The 21843-nt window shown below is 48.1% G+C and overlaps 1 protein-coding gene across 7 annotated transcripts in view; it reads right to left on the bottom strand.

Annotated features, from left to right (window-relative positions):
• Smox (spermine oxidase) overlaps positions 1-8132 on the bottom strand; it is a 35382-nt gene extending 27250 nt beyond the window's left edge. For all 7 annotated transcript variants that reach the window (XM_006235065.5, XM_039104809.2, XM_006235063.5 and 4 more), the window contains exon 1: positions 7994-8132. The gene's annotated coding sequence lies outside the window, so the exon portion shown is untranslated. The remainder of the gene's footprint in view (positions 1-7993) is intronic.
• Between the last annotated feature and the right edge of the window lie 13711 nt (positions 8133-21843).

The following is a 21843-nucleotide window of genomic DNA, read 5'->3' as shown; positions in this document are numbered from 1 at the left end:
TCTTCAACCTCTAACCTTGGTCCTTCACCCCTGGACGTACAGAGAGCCCAGGGCTCCAGCCTGTTTGAGGAGACAAGAGCAAGGGCAAAGGACACAATGGGGAGACACACCACAGGGCTGGGCTGAGGCTGGTGGGAAGTCCCACTGAGCATCCTCTTCCAAGATTTTCCTGTGGGACCAAAGCAGCAGCACCAGGGGGTGATCACCTGACGCTGCGAAGTCTGGACCCTCCTCCAGGACTGCTGGGACACCACACCTCATCTCTCAACCTGAGCTGCTCAACAAAGAGTCTTCACACTTTGTTGGAGGGAAAAGGTGGCAGAGCTGTCCCCACCAGTCACAGGGAGGTGAGGGGGGGGCAGGCACCCTGAACACCACCTCTTCCCCCTCCTGTGCTGACTACATCCACTCTGGGAAAGCCAGAGTGAGACTCCTAATATTCTGCAGACAGACTCTGAGGATATGGGTCACATTAGCAATCCAACAGATACCAAGGAACCCTGTACCCCACCTGTTCACTGTGTACCCTAAAAGTGATTCTCACTAAATCACTGTCCTCAATGGCTCCCCAGGGCCTAAGTAACTAATAAGGTTCCTACCAGTCCCATATTTTATTGTCTGTTATTGCTACTAATTTTTTGTTGTTGTTGTTCAAGTTCTGAGGTAGGGCCTCACTATATAACCCAACCTGAAACTCTTGGCAGCTTCCTAGCCCTGGGATGGCACACAGTTAACACATGTCCTGCTTGGTCACTGTCTTCTCTCAGGGATCCTCTGACTCCCAGCCCCAAGCCTGTGATGTCTTACCCCTCTCTCCTATATCCTCACCCTACTGGCCACTACTCCTGAAGCCAGTCCCTGTGACACAGTTCCCACTCTTCCTCTTCCTAAGCAATGTACTGGTTCAGCAGGGATCCACCACCTTGGGGGTATCTCTGCTAGCTTTTATGCCTCTCTTATCCTGGGTTCTGCCTGGAGACATCACTTCCATCTGTTTTTCTTTTTAAAGATTTACTTTATTTATATGAGCACACTGTGGCTGTCTTCAGACACACCAGAAGAGGGTATCAGATCTCATTATAGATGATTGTGATCCACCATGTGGTTGCTGGGATTTGAACTCAGGACCTCTGAAAAAGCAGTCATTGCTCTTAACCACTGAGCCATCTTGCCCTCCATCCGTTTGTTGATCACACTAGTCAAAACTTCAAGCCGGTGTTCCAACACAGCCCTTCAAAGGCGACAATATTACCCCATGGCATAAATAAGAAACTGAGTCACAGGGAGCGTCAGCTTCGTGCCCAAAGATCACACACAACCTTGCTCAAGTAACTTCTGAATAAGAGGGTGAGGAGTAGTACATCAAAAAAGCAGCAGGGTAGGTGGTGTAACACAGGCAGAAGCCCCTTCCGGATCAGAAGATCCGGGCCTGCTATCACCCTGCCCTGGACATCACATTAGGCGTTCTGGGTCCCTCGGTCATTCACCTGACGAAGACAGCAATGAGCAGAGGAGGCAAAGACCAGGTCTGGGCTGAGATCCCTCCTGCAAAGCCCGACTGTGGATTGTGCCTGTCCTACCAAGCCTCCCTCTCTCAGGAAACTAGCCCTCAACCCTTCCTTTCCTCCCACGGTGTTTGTGGTTTCCAGTGAGCAGCATCCTTCCACACCAGCCATCCCCACAGAGAATTTTCCTGCCAGTAAGATAATTAGGAGGTCTTTGAAAACACATATTCCCTTAGCCAAATCATCTTGAGAAACATGAGATCGTCTTTCTTTCCTATACAACTTGTCTGGACCTCCAGTTCTCATGAACATAGCATGACCCTCCCACAAGACCTGCCCATTTCTTCTCTTATCCTTAAGGAGACTTGGAGCAGCCTTTGAGAAATGTTGCCCCCTCACCCCTCAGGAAGGCCTGGCAAAGTGGGGAGACAGGTTTGGCTGTACCCTTCTTTGAAGAGTTGGTAGAACACCTGTAGAGCTTAACATTAAAGCAGGCCAACCCCAGCCCTGCCAGCCCCTCTGGGCACAGGGTGGCATTCACCTTCAGTGTCCGTCTTCCCACCTTTTGCCGGAGAGTGGTGACTCCATGCTGGTGATGCCAGCATCTAATAGGACCTCAACTGACTTTAGGCTGTGCTGAGCCAGGAGAGCAAGGAGCCTTGGAAGAGCCCAAAGCAAGACAGACAGTTTTCCACACAAATTAGTCGGTCTCCTGCATCATTAGCACACAACTTTTAATGGTCAACCAGAACTTAGGTGTATTAAGCTGCTACTCTGGAAATACACAGCGCCCCACCCAACAAACTCTGTGACATCACTCCATGGGGGAACAGAACCTCTCTGTTTACAGACAAGGAAGCTGAGAAGGCAAAGGAAGCAGACGCTTGTCTGCAGTGCTTCAGTCAGGCCCTGACTCCCAAAGACACTGGGGAGGTGACCTGAGCAGAGTAAGACCACAGCCGAAGCTCATGTGACCACGGACAGCAGCCACAGGGTCTCCCAAAGGGAAGGAGAATGACAGAGGGCCTGTCACAAGTGTCAGAGCTATGCTGGAGCTGAAGCCAGCTACCGCCCCAATCTCTCACTCCGCCCTGGCTAGAGGAAGGGTGCTCACCCCAGATTGGCTATCCTACCAGACTATGCTGCAAGCAGAGATAAGGTGCCCTGCCTACCATCGACACATCGTCCTGTCAGACCCAGTCACCCTAGAAACTCCATTTTGCTCCTGAAGCTCTAAGAAATCAGGCCTGAGCTGCCAGCCTGTGAGCCCCACTTCCCATAGGTCCTTCATCTAGCCCTACTTCACGCAGGCCACCCAAGCATCCTGTACCCTCCTTTCCCCACAAAGGTAGCTCTCTGAAGTCTGCCACAGTCCACAAGGGACTGAGGGGACCCGTTTTAGGTCCCATCTAAATTGAGTCTGTCCCACAGGACACAGATCTAAATTCACCGCACAGACAGTGAACAATGGATTAGCAATTCTGCATAAGCACTTACAAATGCAGAGTCCCAGTCGGGCATAGTGCACACCTTTAATCCCAGCACTCTGGAGACAGAGGCAGGTGGGTCTCCAGAGAAAGAGAAAGAGAGAGAGAGAGAGAGAGAGAAAGAAAGAGAGAGAGAGAGAGAGGTGTACATGCAGACTCCCAGGCCTCACTCCAGACCCACTCACTCAATCAGACAGGACTTGCATTTTAGTAAGCTGAGCAGGTGGTACATCTATGTTCATGTTTGAGAACCATTTTTTTTTAAACCACAGCTCTAATCATATCATGGCAGCCGTGGCCTAGAACCTTCCGTGGTTTCCTGGGGCCTGGTAGAAGTCCAGACTTTGCAGCTGAGCAATCAAGTCTTTTCCCAGCCTGGCTCAACCCACTTGGCCAGGTTTGACCTCCCTGCCCACCCTGTAATGTCCTCGGACTTCAGGACACCCTCAAAGCACCACTTCTTCCAGGAAGCGTCTCCGAACTACACCTGGCATGGCTCTTTATTTCCTGAACAGTGAGGACCACACCCTTTGTCCCTGCTGCCTCTGAACACCGTACTGGGCACGGAAGATCCCAAGTGCCAATGACATCTAAGAAGTCCCAGTGTCCAGCTCAGACTTTGCCCTCGCCTCCAATTCAGCAAACTAGGATACAGGCATAAACAGGCAGTCGCCCCCTCCTCCCCCTCCTCCTCCTCCTCCTCCAACTTCCTGACAACCACAGCAATGTGCTTGGTGTATGTCTCAGTTTCCCTAAATGCAGAAGAGAATGTCCAACAGTCCTACTTTCCCTTCTTAGGAGATGGGGGATCTGCCCAAGTGGGGAAATAAATCCCTAAACACTGGGGCTCAAGATTTGTACTAAACATCATGTCTGTGTGATGAGCAGCCCCTCCTCAGCCAGCCAGGGCCCTAGGGGTGGTCATGTCTGGATGTGTCCCTGGAAAAGGTTCCCAGACACTGCTGTCCTGGCCTGGGTCTCAGAACCTGTACCCCTTAGAAAACCCCTGAGAACATAGTCCCACAACACTGCTGACCTCCACAGCCTCCAGGGGCAAAAAGTCTCTCTCACCCCATTTTACAGAAAGGCAGAAAGAGGCCAATGGCACTTCCAGTCCTCCTCTATCCCTCAGCTCTGTATCCGCATAGCCCACCTCAGACCCCAGCTGGGCTCCAGAGCAAAGGTGGAAGCTACCTCACTGCTCTAGGCAGAGTCCGAAAGAGGCTGGATGTCCTCTCCACAGAGGGGGAATTCAAAGAAGCAAAGACAGGGACCTAAACCAAGAGGTGACATTTAAGTAGTGTTTAGAATCACAGAGCCCCCCCACCACCACCAAAAAAAAAAAAAAAAAAAAAAGACCTGCTCTCAGTGTACATGAACCCCTATTACTTGACCTGGGTCTCGAATTCATTGCAGAAGAAAAAGTGAGGTCAGAAGCAGAGACTTGGCAGCCCACTCCAAGCAGTAACTCCAGCTTTAGAGGGTATCAGGCACCCTGCTGGCAGGAAAGGCCCTTGCTTATTAGGAAGCCCTCCACTGGCCCAAATCCTAGAGCCATGGGAGAAGTGGCCTGGATTCCAGAGCCAGACCTCTCACTCTGACACTCTTAATCGGAATACTGTGCCTCCAGTCTGCCCTCAATCAAATGAAGAAAAGGCAACCATGTAAGTTGCTAAGAGCATTGAAAGAGTCAATACCTGCAGAGTCCTTAAAACGATATCTACTGCCCACTGCGCACACTAGGACCTTGCCCTACCCACTTGCCCTTGGCTACGGTCCCCCTTCCTCGGGATGCCCTCTTGCTCACACCTATGCCAGTTCACGGCCCTTTCTAGATATGCCAACCTCAGATATGAATTGTCAGCTCCTAGTTCCAGCATCTGACCCAGAGTGACCTTTGGGTCCATCCTAGATTCATCCACCAAGATCCCAACTCCCTTCCCTTCCATATCATCGGTCCCCTGGCTCTCCCCCTCTACCCTGAAGTGTTGGCCCCATGACTCAACACTCCAGTAACAGTTCTATATGAACTGGAAAGTTGTGGATACCACGATGAGGGGTCATAAAGAGGCATACCCCTCAAACCCAGCTTCTTCTCCCCCTCAACTCCCTGCCACCCTGGGTCTGAGCATGCAGCAGCTACCCAAGGGAATGGGCTGAAAATAAATACCAGGCTGTCCCCATGTCCTGAATTAGAGAGCCTGCTTTCTACATTGCTAATACCCACTGCTTCAATCTCCCCCCCCCCCGTCTCTCTGTCTCTCTGTCTCTCTGTCTCTCTGTCTCTCTCTCTCTCTCTCTCTCTCTCTCTCTCTCTCTCTCACACACACACACACACACACACACACACACACCAAGAAAGCAAAGGAAATCTTTTAGCTGCAATTGACAGTGATCCCCATGTAACTGGCCTCCCCTTGTTAGACAGGAATGACCCCAAAGCACCCACATCTTCTCTGCTTCCCCTTTTCACATCCTACTGGCTGGCTCATGTTCTTGCATCAATTTTCACAACTGCTTTTGTGGAAACAAAATAAAAACCTTCAGGATCACTTAAAGCTACAGGAGTCTCCTTGCTAACTGTACTACTCAGGGTTTCCTGAGTGTTACCTACAAGGCACTAATCAGGAGGCCCCAGGTATGGCCATGGGCCAACCAACCAGTCAAGGTTCTAGCCCTTAAGAAGCCAAATAAAATCAAGACAACTAGAACAAAGGGTTATCAGCTCTTACACATAAAATGAAGTTACATATACATCAAGTTCTATAATGAGTCATGTTGGGGGGCTCTCTACATAAGCTAGAATGGTGTCTGGGGGAAGGTATACTTAAATTAGGAACTAAAAAATTATAAGCAAAGTATGCCCAGTAAAAGCACTGAGGAAAAAAAAAATCTTCAAGTCAAAGAAGATACCACAAGCAAAATCCCTAGGTCAGGAAAAAGTTTAGGGTGTTGAAGAGATAGAAGTGACTCAATGTATCCATTAGGGAAAATATAAAGGTGTCAAGAGTCAAATAAGGCTGGGAGGTCATCAGTGGCCACATGACAGAGGGTCAACTAGGCCAAGGGAAAGCTCTGAGATTTTTATTCAAGTGTAATAAGAAGCCATCAAGGCATAAAATGATCTGATCAAAATGTTCTATGTTATTCTTGCTGCTCCGTTAAAAATAGATTCGAAGGCGATAAGTTTGTGCACTGGGAGAGGGCTACTACGGTATTTAGGAAGACTAAAAAGGTGGCTCGGCATGGGGCAGTAGCCTGAGGAGAGAGAAAAGGAATCGCAGCATGGAGAACAGGCCCTAGCTGGGCTCTGTGGAAAGGACCAAAAGACCTTGTTCTAGGACTGGTTGTGAAAGGTGGGTAGAAAGGAGTTCATGCTGCCTGTCCTAAGAGATGGGTAGATTACCAGCCACTCTCAGATGTCAGGACTTAAGAGGATCCGGCCCCAGGTATTGTCAGGATTCTGCTTCCGTTCACATTTGGACATTAGAAGACTGGTAGGAACCAGCTGAAGCCAGAGACAAAATCTGCCACTGAATATCAGGAGCATGAAACCATTTAAGATCTTTGTGTTCTGGGCTAGAGAGATGGCTCATGGGTTAAGCGCACTGGCTGCTCTTCCAGAGAACCAGGAGTTCAGTTCCCAGCACCCACATGACAGCTTACTTATAAATGCAGTTCCAGGGATCTGACAACCTCACAAACAGACATGCAGGCAAAATACTAGTGCGCATAAAATAAGTCAAAACAGAAATCTTTGTGTTCATAAATTAATTGTTTTTTTAATGATAAGAAAGAATGAAAACAGGCAGAAAGTGATCGGAGGATGGAGAGAAGGGAAGTTGGGGAGAGTAGGTACTGGGAACAGAACCCTGGGGTCCTCCAACATTTAACAGCAAAATGAAGGGGAATGGAGCAGGTTAAGGCAGGCTGGCAGGAGGGAGGAACTGGAGCACCCAGAGAAAGAAAGATACAACTCTAGGACAGAGCTTTCTAGGAGACGCTGCAAGGCAAGCAAAACCTGCTAGAGCGGCCCTGGATGGAAAAGGTGCTTGTCTCTTAGGGACACTGCTAAAGTCAGCACTTCCGAGAAGATCATTGTGATGGGAATTGGGTCCTTGGCTGAAGAGGGGTGAGGTTCAAAGCCAAAAGGGGAGACTGAAATGAGAGGGCGGACAATGACTGTTCTCAAGACCTGCTGGGTGAGAAATGCCACGGACACATAAGGGGATGGTCATGGGGCCCAAGAGCCCAAGAGGAAGCGGCCCCTCAAGCCCTGTAACGCTCCTTCCTCTGGAAGAGGAAAAGGACCGAGGTAGCAGAACACAAGTAAATGAGGACCATTCACACACTTTCTTGACCTTCTCTTTACCCCCAGCCCGGGTGACCTCCACTCAGCACCTGCTGTTTCCCCCAAGCTCGGTCAAGTGAACACCAAGCGGGACCCTGCCTGCCACTACAGTAGGTTCCTCCAACAACTTGTGGGCAGGGCTCGCCAAGGGCCAGCCACTGCGCGGTTTGCTCCTGGTACAAGACCCAAAGGTCCGCACACCGCTCACCTGCTCCACAGCCGCGCCACCTCCATGCCGGTGGCCGGCCTCCGCACCCATTCCCGGCGAAGCGACTGCTCCAACGCGCCCTACCCTTCATCAGCCTGGCTCCTGCCAAGCCGGGCAGCCTGCGAGCCCCGGGGCAGCCCGCGGAAGAGCTGCTCCCCATTCCTCCAGCTGTCCCAAGGAGACCGGCAGAAGCCCAGCCACCGCCGCCACAAACTGTGTTCCCTCCCCTCCACAGCGCACACCCTCCGAGCCGCCCGAATGCCTCGCCGGCTTTGTCTGCGCCGCGGTGCGGGGCGTCCGGGGGATGCGGCCCGGACCCCGGGGTCGCGGCCAGCCGGGGCAGCCTCCTCTGCCCACCGCTCGCCGCCGGCCTCCATCCGGAGCCCCTCGCCTGCGCCGCTCCGCGGGTGCCTGCGCCCGGGTCGGGGAGGCCGCGCCGTACCTTTCCCTGCGGAGCCGGGGAGCGTCTTCGCGAGCGGCCTCGGCCTCTCCGCCTCCCCTCCTCCGCAGCCACCGGGCTTCCTCCTGCAGCCGCCGCCGGGACCGTAGGGCCGAGCCAGCCGCCGCGGCCTGTGCGGGGCCCCGCTCCGCCTCGCGTCCCCGGCCCACCCCGCCTGTGCGCTCCGCCCCGGGCCCGCCCACCGGGGGCGGGGAGCCGGAGGCCACCCAGCCCGGAGTTGCCCGCGGCACAGCCACCTGCGCTCTCCTATCTCGCAAATGGGACGCCTCACCCACCTATCCGCCCAGGAACAGAGCCAGCCCCACGCTGCCCCGCCCTGCGAGGCAGATGAGGTCTTCTCGCACTTTTGGAGCGCCGCGCCCGCCTCAGTTTACCTAGACACTGCCGCCCTTTCGAAAGGAAGGGAGAAAGGGACCCTCTTGTCCAGGGCTATCTCTCCTGCAGATCACAGTTGGGTGTCCGCGTGAACCAGGAACCTCAAGTGAAAGGAAAAGAATGCACAGCCCCATAGTCTGAAGTGGCCCTTTTTAAAAGGTGCATTACCCTAGTAAAACCCCCAAAACTTTTAATAAAAGCCAACGTTAACACTTTTTCCTTTTTAAAAAAAAATATAATTGTTTAGAAATTATTTTTAGCCGGTGGTAGTGGCACATGCCTTTGATCCGGTGATTCTCAAGCTTTCTAATGTTGACACAATTTAATACAGTTCCTCGTGTGGTGACCCCCCCAACCATAAAATTGTTGCTACTTCATAGCTGTAATGTTGCTAGCTAGTGTCATGAATTGTAATGTAAACATCTGGAATGCGACCCCTAAGAAAGGTCATTGGACCCGAAAGGGTTTGCGGACCACAGGTTAAGGACTGCTGCGTATTTCCTGTAGAACAGGCAGGTGGATCTCTGAGTTCAAAGTCAGCCTGGACCACAGAGTAAGTTCAGGACAGCCAGAGTCAAACAGAGAAATCCTGTCTTGAACCCCCACCCATCCACCCAAAAGAAAATTATTTGTTTATTCATCTCTGTACCCCCTAATCAGTTTTTCATGTTTTGCTGGCACTACACCAGGTCAACACATGATCCAAGGGGATACAAGCCCTTGGTGGCAGCAAAGTCCCTACTCTGAACTGTGTCTCAGGAGGGTGCCCTCCCCTAACTTCAACCTGAAACCAGCCAAGGCTGATCGCAGGTCACTATGGGTTCAGCCAGGAGAGAAACTGGATGTGAATCACATGCTTGTGATCCCAACCTCAGGAGGCCATGTCAGGAGAGCCACAGAGTTCAAGGCTAGCCTTGGCTACATACCAACCTCAAGGCCAGGCTGAGACACACAGTGAAAGCCTGCCTCAAAGAAACAAGGAGTGGAGATGTGGCTCACCAGTAGAGCACTTCTCAACATATCCAAGGCTCTGGGGCCAACCCCCAAAACTGAATTAAAAAATAAATAAATGGCCCAGAGAGAGGTGGCCCAGCATAAAAGGGCATTGGTGGTCCCTGCCAAACGGACCCGCCTAAGAGCCAGCTTCAGTAGGGGACAAATGAATTTCAGATGAAGTTTCTTCTCATCAGAAAGGGTCTAGTCATTCACCACACTTGAAGTCCCTCTTCCCACCCCTCTGTTAAACACCACGCACTCCTGGGGTTAAACTCAGGTAGACATCATACTCTCCTCTGTGACTCTCACAAAGAGTGGAATGGTTAGGGATGGCTTTAAGGGCTGAAGCCCTTGGGTAAATTCTGCCTCTCTGTGTGTAGTTGCTTGGTTGTCGGCAAGTTACTTCCTGCCTTGTTGTTTCCATCCCCTTCTCCTTTGTAAATAGTATCTGCTCCAAAGAGTTGTTTTACACAAAAATATTAATCTGGTCTCGTTGTTTAGAAAACTATTCAAATGGACTTCTTGCAAGCAATCAGGGAATTTAGTTACACATATTAACAGTTAAAAGCCCAGCAGTATTACCGACTTGTGTATGCAAAAGCTCAAAATAAATAAATAGCCAAACTTGGTCTTCCTATCCCTACCTGCTCTTTACAGTGGGAACATGTCAGCAGCTCTGGACTCCATCTTCATAGACCTCACCTTCATGTCTTTCAGTAATAATAGTTGGCTCTGACCGGTTTGTTTGTCATCCCAAGGCAGTCACTGAGGTGATGCCTGGAGCCAGTCCATCTATTCTAAGCCATATGGATAGAAAGAGAAGAAGAAGAAGAAGAAGAAGAAGAAGAAGAAGGAGGAGGAGGAGGAGGAGGAGGAGGAGGAGGAGGAGGAGGAGGAGGAGGAGGAGGAGGAGGAGGAGGAGGAGAAGAAGAAGAAGAAGAAGAAGAAGAAGAAGAAGAAGAAGAAGAAGAAGAAGAAGAAGAAGAAGAAGAAGAAAGAATTATTATTATTACAGGGCCCTGTTTACTACCAGAAGGTGAATGGCCCCAGAGCTACGTGTGCCAAGCTTGTACTGAGTTCCCCTCCAAAAGCCATTAAAGGTACTCGTAGGACACTCATGTTCCAATTGAGACAGATAAGAAAGGTCCACCTATTCCTGGGGCACTGCAAGTGTCCAGCATTGTTCAAACTGTTTTTAAAATTGCTGTCACTAGCTGGACATGTTGGCACATGCCTTTAATCCCAGCACTTCAGAGGTAGGCAGATCTCTGAGTTTGAGGCCATCCTCAAACTGCACAGCAAGTTCCAGGACAGTGTGGGCTACACGGAGAAACCTTGTCTCAAGGAGAAAACCATCCCTATTACTCTTAATGATGTTTTTACGTTCTTGTTGAAAATACTGCTGATATTTATGTTCTTGTCAGAAAGATGTTGGGGAATGGGGAGATTTTGCTCCCTAATTAGCAATTATTGGATTCTATCTCACTGGCTTCATTGCTTTGAGCAAAAGGCTATCAGTCAAGCGCTGGACTACACTACCCTTAGGCTGGTTGCAGCTGTTTGGAACACACGGTGGACACAAAGAATGGGCTGGTTTTTCTGGCACAAACTCAGGCAAGATTGTTTCAGTTTGTAACAGACTTTTTGCTATCAGAAGCTCAAATGAACTCAGATGATCCTATAACCACCTCCACCCAGGACAGAGGGAGCACACTTCCCCTAGTGGCCTAGGAGAGGCACTGTCATGACCTATACTGGGCCTGTAAACAAAAATACCCATTTGTATTATGTCAGGTGTACATCACACTCTCCTCTGTGACTGTCTCCTTCCACCAAAGAGTGGAATGGTTAGGGATGGCTTTACGGGCTGAAGCTCTTGGGTAAATTCTGGGTGGAAACACAAAGCATCATTGGTACACGAGATATGCTGTCATTGGTCCAAATGCTCTTTTTTTTCTAGCTAAAAACAGATTCCGTTCTTCATTCATCGTCTGAGAGATGCCTTCCCCTGCTCCCTCCGCTGGTGTTGCAGCATTAAACTTAGTAAGAGGCGTCTCTCAAGTGGCTTTGTCTTCTTTTAATGGAGCTGAGAGAAGCAGTAGGCACAGTAGGAGGCAGTGATGGCTGAAAGACCAGAGCAGCAGTGACCGTGGCAGCCATAGCTCAGCAATCAGCAGGCCAAGCTGCAAATGTGACCAGGCAGCTAGCGGCTCCTCAGCTGAAGAGGCAGAGAGCTAAAGATCTTTATAGAAGGTTGCAGTAGGAGCCAGCATTCTCTCCAGCTGTGAGAAGGCAGACGAGAAACCACAAGCCCAGTCACCGAGGAGTTCTAGGGGGCTGTCTGGTCTTTAGTTTTAGTCAACGGTTTTAACCCAAGGTTCAGATGCTGTAGTAGCTGCTGTCCAGGACTAGGAAATCCCGACTTCCTAGACCTATCCAAGAGCTATGGAGTTGTGTTAGTCAGGGTTCTCTAGAGTATCAGAATGTATAAAATGACTATCTCTTCATACATATATATATATATATATGTATAGATATGGCATTTATTAGAATAGCATACAACAGTGGTTGGCTATGAACAGAAAGTCCCAGAATCCAGTACTTGCTCAGTCCGTGAGGCTGGATATCTTAGTTGATGTTCGATATATTCTGGAATCCCGAAGGAGTACATTCTAATGCCAGTGAAGGAACGGACTTGCTGGCAAGGTGAGGCCAAGCAGGCAAAGAGCAGAAGCTTCCTTCTTCCAGGTCCTTACATAGGCTTCCAGCAGAAAGCGTGGCCCTGATTAGATCTAAATTAACGATCTGGATTAAAAGTGTGTCTTCCCACCTCAAAAGATCTAGATTAGAAGTAAATCTTCCCGATTAATACTCGTTGGCAAATAGTTTCTACTACCCTACTTTAAGCTCTAGGAGAACCATGCTAGCAGCTACCGCCCTGGTTCCCGTGAATCCTCGGATGAAAGGCACTCATAGCTCATTTTTACCCTGCCTTGTGGCTCAGTGGCTGGGCCCTTCCAAGTCTCCCTCAGCTACCGTGCCTTTTCCTTTACTCTTTGCTCAACGCCCTACATCTGCCCTCAGCTTGGTTGCCTTTCCAATCTCTTATTTGGGGAAGCAGCCAATGATCACTCCACTCAAGCTCTCACGTGGCTGGTGATCTCTCTCCCTCCAAAGCATGGCAAATGCCCTTTTCCCTCCTGCATCTCCTAGCCTGCCTTCGTGAACCTAGAAGTCCCACCTCTTCCACCCTACCATTAGCCACTGGCATCTTTATTGATCAGTTAATACCCAATTGGAGAACAGGACCCTCAGAGTTCACACACAGGTTCCTGATCAAAGCATCAGAACCACTCCCTACACAGTAGGCATGCTTTTTTTTTTTTTTTTTTTGGTAGTCAAGTTGACCACCGAAAATAGTCACCCCAATATTTGCAAAGCTAACGGTCCCCAATGCCCTGGGCTGGCGGGATTGGGGGATCTAAAAGCTGCCAGAGATCCCAAATGGACATAGTTACCTGGGATTTCTATTTGGGTAAAACAAAAGGCTCCAACCAGATGACTGTAGCACAAGGTGCCAGAACTTTTAGAATATCTGTGTTCAAGTAACTTCCCAAGCCACAAATCCTTCTCCACGTCCCTGCTCCAAAGCCAGAACTGCCTTTTCCCAGGCTCCTTTGCAGCTAAGATGATCACATAATGCAGACACTGCCAATGAGATAAATCACTGAATGTCTGTATGTAAAAGGAACTAAAACAAAGAGCTGGAAAACCCAGCCTCTTCAGAAGAAGAGCAGCAAGGGTAGAAACGGTGGCTTTGCCACGATAAATGAAAATGCACTTTCGGGAGTCTACGACCACTTAAGTCCTCCAAAACCTTAAGGAAAACTTATTTCTCACAATTCTTTGGGTTGACTGGACCCCACTGGACAGATTGGTGGCCATATGGTATCAATTAGGCCCAGCAAACGGAAACCTGGCTGCACACAGAACATCTCCAGCAGAATAGCCCACACTTTCTTATAACATGGCAACCTGGTTCCTCGCTGGATGAAAACAGAAGCTGCCAAGCATCTTAAGACGTAGGCCCAGGTCTGCCAAGTAATCAGTTCTACTGCACTCTATGCCAAAAGTCAGAAAGCCGGCTAGGACTCCCAAAAGAAAGGTAATGGAGGGAGGAAAGAAGGGGAGAAACGATGTACTGATATTATAATATCAGAAAAGAAAAGAAAACGTAGAAAAGATGACAGGTAAACACACTGCAGCACTTGCAGTAGCATTGAGCGTTTTCTAAGGCCACAATTATGAAATAGCTCAGATTTGATCATTTAAATAACTGTCACTGTCTCAGAGCTGTGGCAGGTAAAGGCCCAGAATCAAGGTGTCAGCAAGACTGGTTCCTTTGAGGAGGGGGGATCCATCCCACACTTCTTGCCTGGCTTCTAGAAGGTGCAGGAAACCACTGTCTTTGGGTGACTTCAAGATGCATATCCTAAGTCTTAGATATCATCTACAATGGCCATAATAACTTCATTTCACCTTGATTATGTCTGTAAGGAATAGGGCATAGTGGTACATGCCTTTATTCCCAGGAGGAAGGCAGAGACAAACTCTGTGAGTTTGAGAGCAGCCTGGTTTAAATAGAGATGTCCACCAAAGCCAGGGCTGCTATGTAGACAGACCCTGACTATATATATTTCCAGGTGTGTGTGTGTGTGCGTGTGTGTGTGTGTGTGTGTGTGTGTGTAATTTCTAGGGATGAATTTTTTTTTCAAATACTGTCAGACTTGGCAGTACTGGGGAATAGGATTCCAACATATCATTTTTAGGAAAACACAGGCAGACATGTAACAGATATGGAAAGAGAAGTAGCAGGAAACCTTGGCAGCCATTTTTGCAGGTCATTGACAAGAGAGGAAAATTCCCAAGGGATGCTTCTCTCTTACCTTCAGGAACAGATTGCTGGGGCAGGCAGGTTTACGTTAAAGCCAGGAACTTTATAACGAATCCTAGTGAGCAGTACCAGCAGCAGCAGCACCCTCGATTACAGACTGTTTGTTCTCTCCCACCAGAGGAAGCAGAAGAGACACAATATGGGCTCTCCCTTCTACAAGGAAGTCAGGACAGTTTGACATTTCCCCCTTCATACGTGGTGTACAACCAGGCCAGAAAGCCAGTGGCCTGGAAAGCTCTGGATGACTGTAGGAACCCCAGACCTCCTTCCCTCACGTTTCTCAAAGCCTCTCACCTAGATTTGCTTACATGAGTGTTGTTTGTGCCCTGGCTTTTTGTCTGACCATCTTTGTTTATTCAGACCCTTCTACTCAGAGTTTAGGAATGTGGTCTTGGGCAAGAATCATGCCTCCTTGTCAATGGCCGTCACTGCCACCATCTATCCTTCCATGGGCATGTGGTCTTCCTGTCACCCACCAGAAATTTTCATCCACTTACAGCCTAAATCATAGCCATTACCTGGGATTTGGGGGGTAAAAAAAAATACCAACCTAAGGATGGTGCCTCAAATCACATTAATTAAAAGAGACTCAGTCGGGGCTGGAGAGATGGCTCAGTGGTTAAGAGCACTGACTGCTCTTCCAGAGGTCCTGAGTTCAATTCCCAGCAACCACATGGTGGCTCACAGACATCTGTAAGGAGATCTGATGTCCTCTTCTGGTGTGTCTGAAGACAGCTACAGTGTACTTATAATATAATAAATGAATAAATCTTTTTAAAAAAGAGAGAGAGAGACTCGGTCAAGGGAAGGCAGGCAGAGAGGGGATATAGAGAATGGAGAAGGCACTCACTCATTCAGCTCCTTTCCTCATATGGACCCAAGTACCTCAAAAGAAATAGACACGTGGAACAAGAGGCCTTTCAATGTTCCCACACCATGCACAGCTCTTCTCACTGCTGAGGTAACCCCCATGTTCTGAAGACCTGTGGAATATGCACTCACTCAGGAGGTCTGTTCTGAGTCCTGAGCCATACCCACCCAGCATGCTGGGCCATTGATGTCATCAGCATCGCTGACTGTCCCAAACACGGGTGCATTCAGAACACTGCACATCCTAGGCTCCAGCGAAACAAATAAATCTGGTCACAGTGTGTGTCAGCAACCTGACCCCTCCCACACTCAGGGGTGGGGGTGGGGGTGGGGGTGGGGGGTCCTGTTGACAGGCTTGCACCACAACCTGTGTGTCAATATGGAGTAAACAGGATGGGCTGATGGCTGTGCCACCCACCAACTAAACAGGAAAGGAAGTACTCAACCCACACAAGACCTGTTTCCGATGCTCAGTCATTGTAGGGGAGGAGAGAGAAGAGGACAGGGGAAATTTCAGGGGCAGGCAGGGGGTGGGGTGTGTAGTATTAACATATAGAGAATGAAGATACAAACAATGAGGAGGACAGACGGGGACAAGTAGGTGGGATTCCAAAACCAAAGTCTTGGGATGTTGTGACTGCACTTGCTGAACTCCAGTCTCTTACTGGAGCCCTGCCACTGGGTCCCAAAACCTGACCTCCTCCTATCCCTTTCCTGTGCTCCTTGTCCCTTGCAGATCCCTATGTGTCCTACTCCCACCCTTTGCCAGGCCTCACTCAAGCTGTAGATCATCCTGAAATCCTCAGGGATTAAATCATCCCCAGGACTTCTCCCTTTGATACCAAAAAGTCTTTCCTCATTTACTTTTGCACCTTTTGGATGTCTCCTTAGGTTACACAATATCTCCATTTTCATACAGGAGCACTGAACCCTTAGTCAGTCTGCCAAAGGCCACCAGCAAATTAGGAACAAATTTCACCTCCTGAGCTTAAGCTTCAACTCTAGTCTGATTTCTTGAGGCCACATCTAGGTGGTCTTTTTTTGGCTCACCACCCCTGGTCTTGGTGATAAATTTGCTTTGATGGGAGCACCACAGGGCTCGTGACTCAGGTAGGAGGATAGGACTGTCAGCTTCCTGGGAGAAGCACTTACCCATAAACAGACCATCATGTGAGTCACTAGCAAGACTGGGAGACTCTGAGTCATCCTTAAATCTACTTCAGCTGCGAAGGAGAGTGCTCCTCAAGGATTACTTACAGCCTGTTCATTACTTTTCCCAACAGCACTGAAAGCTGGAGCTAAGCCATGTAGAAAGGTGGATCAGGCCTCAAGAAGGTCCTTGTGGCTATCCTGAAAGGAGAAATGTGGGAAGGACAGTCCGGAAGTCTTTCAGAGCACAGTGGGTTGAGCATTATAACACTCAACATACAAATTCAGACTCAAGAGATGTATAGATGGACACATTTGAAAAATGTTATTTGCCTTGCTCTGTGTGTGTGTGTGTGTGTGTGTGTGTGTGTGTGTGTGTGTGTGTGCGCTACTTCCTTAGAAAGATTTGAGAATCCCTTTAAATGGCGCTCTATTCCCCATGTAGATTTGTAGATCAGTAGGAGGGAGAGCACGAGAACTCAGAGCACTAGGAAAGGCTGCCTGGGAGGACCGCTGCCCTGCTCGCCTGGACTTGTTCATGCATATGCCCTTGGCTCCTTCCTCCTCATTCAGTGCTTCTAAGCTTTCAGAAACACTGGAAGGCTTGTGAGAAACTGAGCAAACCAGGCTGCACCCCCACAGTTTCTGGTTCAGTGAGTGGGAGAGGGGCTGTGGTCCTGTTTCTGAGTTCCCAGTTGCTGCTGATACTGCTGGACCATGAGCTCACTTTGAGAGCCACAAGTGTAGGTGATCTCAACCTATGCTCTCCTCACATAACTTTCAAAGGGCCAGGGAGGCTGCTTTCCATTCAGGCTGCAAGGCTTCCCAGAGCACGGCTTCAGCCCACTGCCCGTCTCCTGGGAGTTGTCTTTCTCAGTACTGTGACTTCGTTTTACTCTCCTAAGTGTTCAGAGCCTTTTCTATCCCCTAAGCAGGCTGTCTGGTGACCCAGCTTCTCACCTCACTGAGAAAACAGAAGCCATTGTTAACCTTTCTATTGTTGTGCTAAACATCATGACCAAAAGCATCTTATTATAACTCTCAGGTCCCAGTCTCTGAGGGAAGTCAGGAACTAGAAGCAGGAACCTAGAGGCAGAAACGGAGGCAGAGGTTAAGGTGGAACACTACTTACTGGCTCATCCCTGCTCAATCTGCTTTCTCATCCAGCCCAGAACCATGTGCCCAGGGGTGGCATCACCCTCAGCATGCTAGACCCTTCTACATGAATCAAGAGAATGTCCCACAAGCTTGCTCTAGGCCTGTCTGATGGAGCCATGTTCTCAACTGAGGCTACATCTTCACAGATGAGTCTTGGTTTCTGTCAAGATGACAAAAATCAACCAGCGCAGACATGAGCTTCTCAGCAGCACATCTCCACCCCCCCACCCGCATCTCTCTCTCTCTCTCTCTCTCTCTCTCTCTCTCTCTCTCTCTCTCTCACACACACACACACACACACACACACACACACACACACACACACGTCAGGACCGAAGTCTCTTTTGGAAAGCACAGAGGGTGCTGTGTTTCCACTAAAGGTCCTCACACCACTCATGTCCTTACTTCAGTTCTCCCTCTCTCCTGTTTAGTCCATCACTCTTTCTCTGGTAAGCCATTCCACACGCACAGAATCTCATCTAAAAATAACCAAGGCCGGGAGTGTAGCTCAGTAGTAGAGCGCCTGCCTAATGTGCACAGGGAGTGTATGTCAATGAAAAACACCTAAGACTATATTCAACTTCCATCTCAGCCCCCAGCGGCCGCACCACTCCCCAGTTCACAGCAGAACTTTCTTCAAAGTGTTGTGGGGGTGGGGGAGTGTTCCCACCACAAAACACCAAACGGTCTCACATGGCCACATCTGGTAACTGTTGCCTCTCTCAGGCTCTGGAAAACTACCACTGCCTCCCACAGGGAAGACCTTCTGCTTGTGGCTAATTTTTAACCCTATACTTTCTTGTCTTCTGGCTTACCTTCCTGGACACCAGAGGCTGCATTCTATGGGTAGATGCTGACCACCTTCCCTCCATGTTCTCTGGCCTCGTGGCTCCAGTATGGCACCTGCTAAGTCTTTACTGACAGCTTGGGTCACTACCTAATCCAAACTCCCTGAGCATTTTAATCTTAGCCTGTCTCCAAATCAAACTTCATTCCCTTTCCATGCACATATTAAAATGTATGTTTATTAGGGTAGTGAGATGGATCAGCTGTGAAAACCTAAGAACCTCAGTCATATCCCCAGGACCCAGGTAAAGGTAGAAAAAAAAAAAAAGAGAGAGAGAGAGACAATTCCACAAAGTCATCCAACTGAAAAACACACACTATGGGTCATATTAAACCCCCCAACATGGTAATAATGATTAGTAATTAAGTATGTAATACCATATTAAATATAACATTTCAAATGTACAGTTCAATAGCATTGAATAGACTCACAGTTTGGATAACCATTCTTCTCTACCCACATCCAGAACTTTCCATTGTCCTAAAGTAAAATCCTGTATGCATTAAACAGTAACCCCAGTCTTGTCTCAGCCTCTGGTAATTGCAATTCTGCTTTCTGTCTCATTAAATCTCACAACTGTGGGCAGCTCGTAAAACTGGAACCATGTGGGTTTTGTTTCTGTGTCAGCCTGCCTGCTTTTTAACTACAGAAAGTTCCACTATCCCCCAACTACCCCAAAACACTTTCTCTAGCTGCTCCTAGGAAGTTTCTGGGCTGTTGGTGTTCAATTTTTTTCATTCACTTCTATGTCATTGCTTTAAATCTAAAAACAAAACAAAACAAAAAAAGAATAAATAAAGAGCTAGGAAGATGGCTCAGCAGTTAAGAACACGCTTGGAAGACTAGGGCTCTGTTCCCAGCACCCACATCTGGCAGCACACACATTCCAGCTCTAGGGAATATGATGCCTTCTGTCTTCCATGGACATCTGTACTCACATGCACAAGAAAACACACAGATAAACCAATACACACACACACACACACACACACACACACACAAATAATTAAAAATTTTTTAATAAAAAGAGAAAAGAATTGCCAAGAAAGACATAACAGCCACTTGTCAGATTTGATCATTGCTAAATTTTATATCATTTATATTATATATTATTTATATAATACAGTATATATTTTTATATCATTTGATGAATGTTATATCATTTAAGAATTTTTTATGAGCATAGGGAAGAGGGGGTGGTCATGATCTATCCACGGAATGGAGCCCTGGTGTCCAGGAAGGTAAGAGAGAAGACAAAAGAGTCCGTTCAAATTAGCCACAAGCAGAAAGCCTGCCCTGTGGGAGGCAGCAGTCAGTGTACTGTAGTTTTCCGAGGGATGAGAGAGGCAACAACTCCTATCTTTGGCCATATGGGATTGTTTGATGTTTTATCAGAGTGCTTCAGACGGAAGCCATGTTGTAGCAGGTTGGGTGGGAAGGAACAGGTGATGTAACCCCCCTTGTTTATTTCTTTTGCGTGTGTGGTTTCGGGGTATACCACAAATTCAAGTAGAGATCAGAGACATGTGAGAGTTCTGGGGACCAAACTCAAGTCATCAGGCTTGATGTCAAGTGCCACCTCACCAGCCCTGCCTAGCCATCTAAATAGACAGTGTAAGTAAGTAAGGCTATGGAATCGCTGGGCCATGTCCCTAGGGACTGCGTTTTGCCCCAGCCCTTCTTGTCACTACCCTACTCTGCTTCCTGTGTGCTAAGCTGTGAGCCTTTCCACCATGACGGACTAAAACCATGTACAAAAGAAGTCTTTCAGCTGGACAGTGGTGGCACATGCCTTTAATCCTAGCCCTCGGGAAGCATAGGTAGGTGGATCTCTGAGTTCAAGGCCAGCCTGATCTACTAAAGTTTTAGGACAGCCAGAGCTATGTGGAGAAACCCTATCTGAAAAAAAACAACAAGGGTTGGGGATTTAGCTCAGTGTGGTAGAGCGCTTGCCTAGGAAGCGCAAGGCCCTGGGTTCGGTCCCCAGCTCCGGAAAAAAAAAAAAAAACAACAACAAAAAAGTCTTTCTTCCCTTGACATAAGTTACTTATGTCAAGTACTCTGTCATAGTGATGTAGAAGTCACACACAGACAACACATCGGTTCCACATCTGCTTGACTTATTTTATTATTTAAACGTATATCCTATTTCATCTAACCTGATTGATCTTATATTATTTTAAGGTTATAATATATTATTTTGAGGTTATATTATTCTGAAGTGAGGTCTATTGAAAAGAAAACTAGTGGGCCAGTACGACGGCTCAATGAGTAATGTGTAAACAAATAATACTTGTAATAGTTGAAATAAATTGTTTTAATGCTGTCAACAAAAACCATGATGCAACACTGTCTTAATGTATCTCTTTTTTAAGCACGTGAGTGTGTGTGTGTGTGTGTGTGTGTGTGTGTGTATGTGTATGTGTATGTGTGTGTGTGTATACATGGGTGCCACAGGACTTGTATGGAGACAAGAAGACAACTTAGGGGAGTCAGTGCTCTCCCTCCTCGCGTTTCTGGGGACAGAACTCAGGTTGTAACACTTGGTAGTAAGGGTCTAAGCTGCTGAGCCATTTCACAGGTCCATGGCATGATACTTCCCAAGCTTAGATGCTAATCTCATTGAAAGAGCTTTTCTATACTTATTTAAACAATTGTACCTCAAAGGATACCTCGTTAAATCTAAAATGCCTTCCAAGTTAATATTAGCCTCACTTCAGAGAGCTTGGGTTTTTTTTTTTGAAGATTTATTTATTATTTTATTATATATGAGTACACTGTTGCTCTCTTCAGACACACCAGAAGAGGACATCAGATCTCATTACAGATGGTTGTGAGCCACCATGTGGTTGCTGGGAATTGAACTCAGGATCTCTGGAAGAGCAGTCAGTGCTCTTAACCGCTGAGCCATCTCTCCAGCCCCACTTAGGATCTTTAAAACTAATAACCTTTTTTATTTTAGAAGTTTGAGTTAAAAATTGATAGAAAGTAAAGTTTCCATGTGCGTTATCTGACCCCTTCCTATCTTTAACATTGTTGCACTAGTGTGATACGTTTGTTAAAGCTGATGAGCCCAGGTTAATGACGAGAGTCCAGTTTCTGTTAGAGTTCTTTCTTCATATTGTATATTTTATGAGTTTTGACAAACATGACTAACAGACATCTAGTGCGCTGGCTAAACTTAAGTCAGCTCGACACTAGAGTTATCTGAAAAGAAGAAACTGCAATTGAAAAAATGCCTCCATAGAATCTAGCTGTAGGACATTTTCTTAATTAGTGATTGATGGGGGAAGGGCCCAGCCCATTGTGGGTGGCGCCACCCCTGGGCTGGTGGTCCTCAGTTTCTTAAGAAAGCAGGCTGAGCAAGCCATAAAGAGCAAGTCAGTAAGCAGCACCCCTCCATGGCCTCTGCATCAGCTCCTGCTTCAGTTCCTGCCCTGCGTGAGTTCCTGTGATGACTTCCTTTAATGATGAACAGTGCTG

The sequence above is a fragment of the Rattus norvegicus genome, chromosome 3 (genome assembly GCF_036323735.1).
Source record: "Rattus norvegicus strain BN/NHsdMcwi chromosome 3, GRCr8, whole genome shotgun sequence".
Taxonomy (NCBI): domain Eukaryota; kingdom Metazoa; phylum Chordata; class Mammalia; order Rodentia; family Muridae; genus Rattus; species Rattus norvegicus.
Note: the sequence above shows the minus strand (reverse complement) of the source record. Positions and strands in the feature narration are given on the sequence as shown.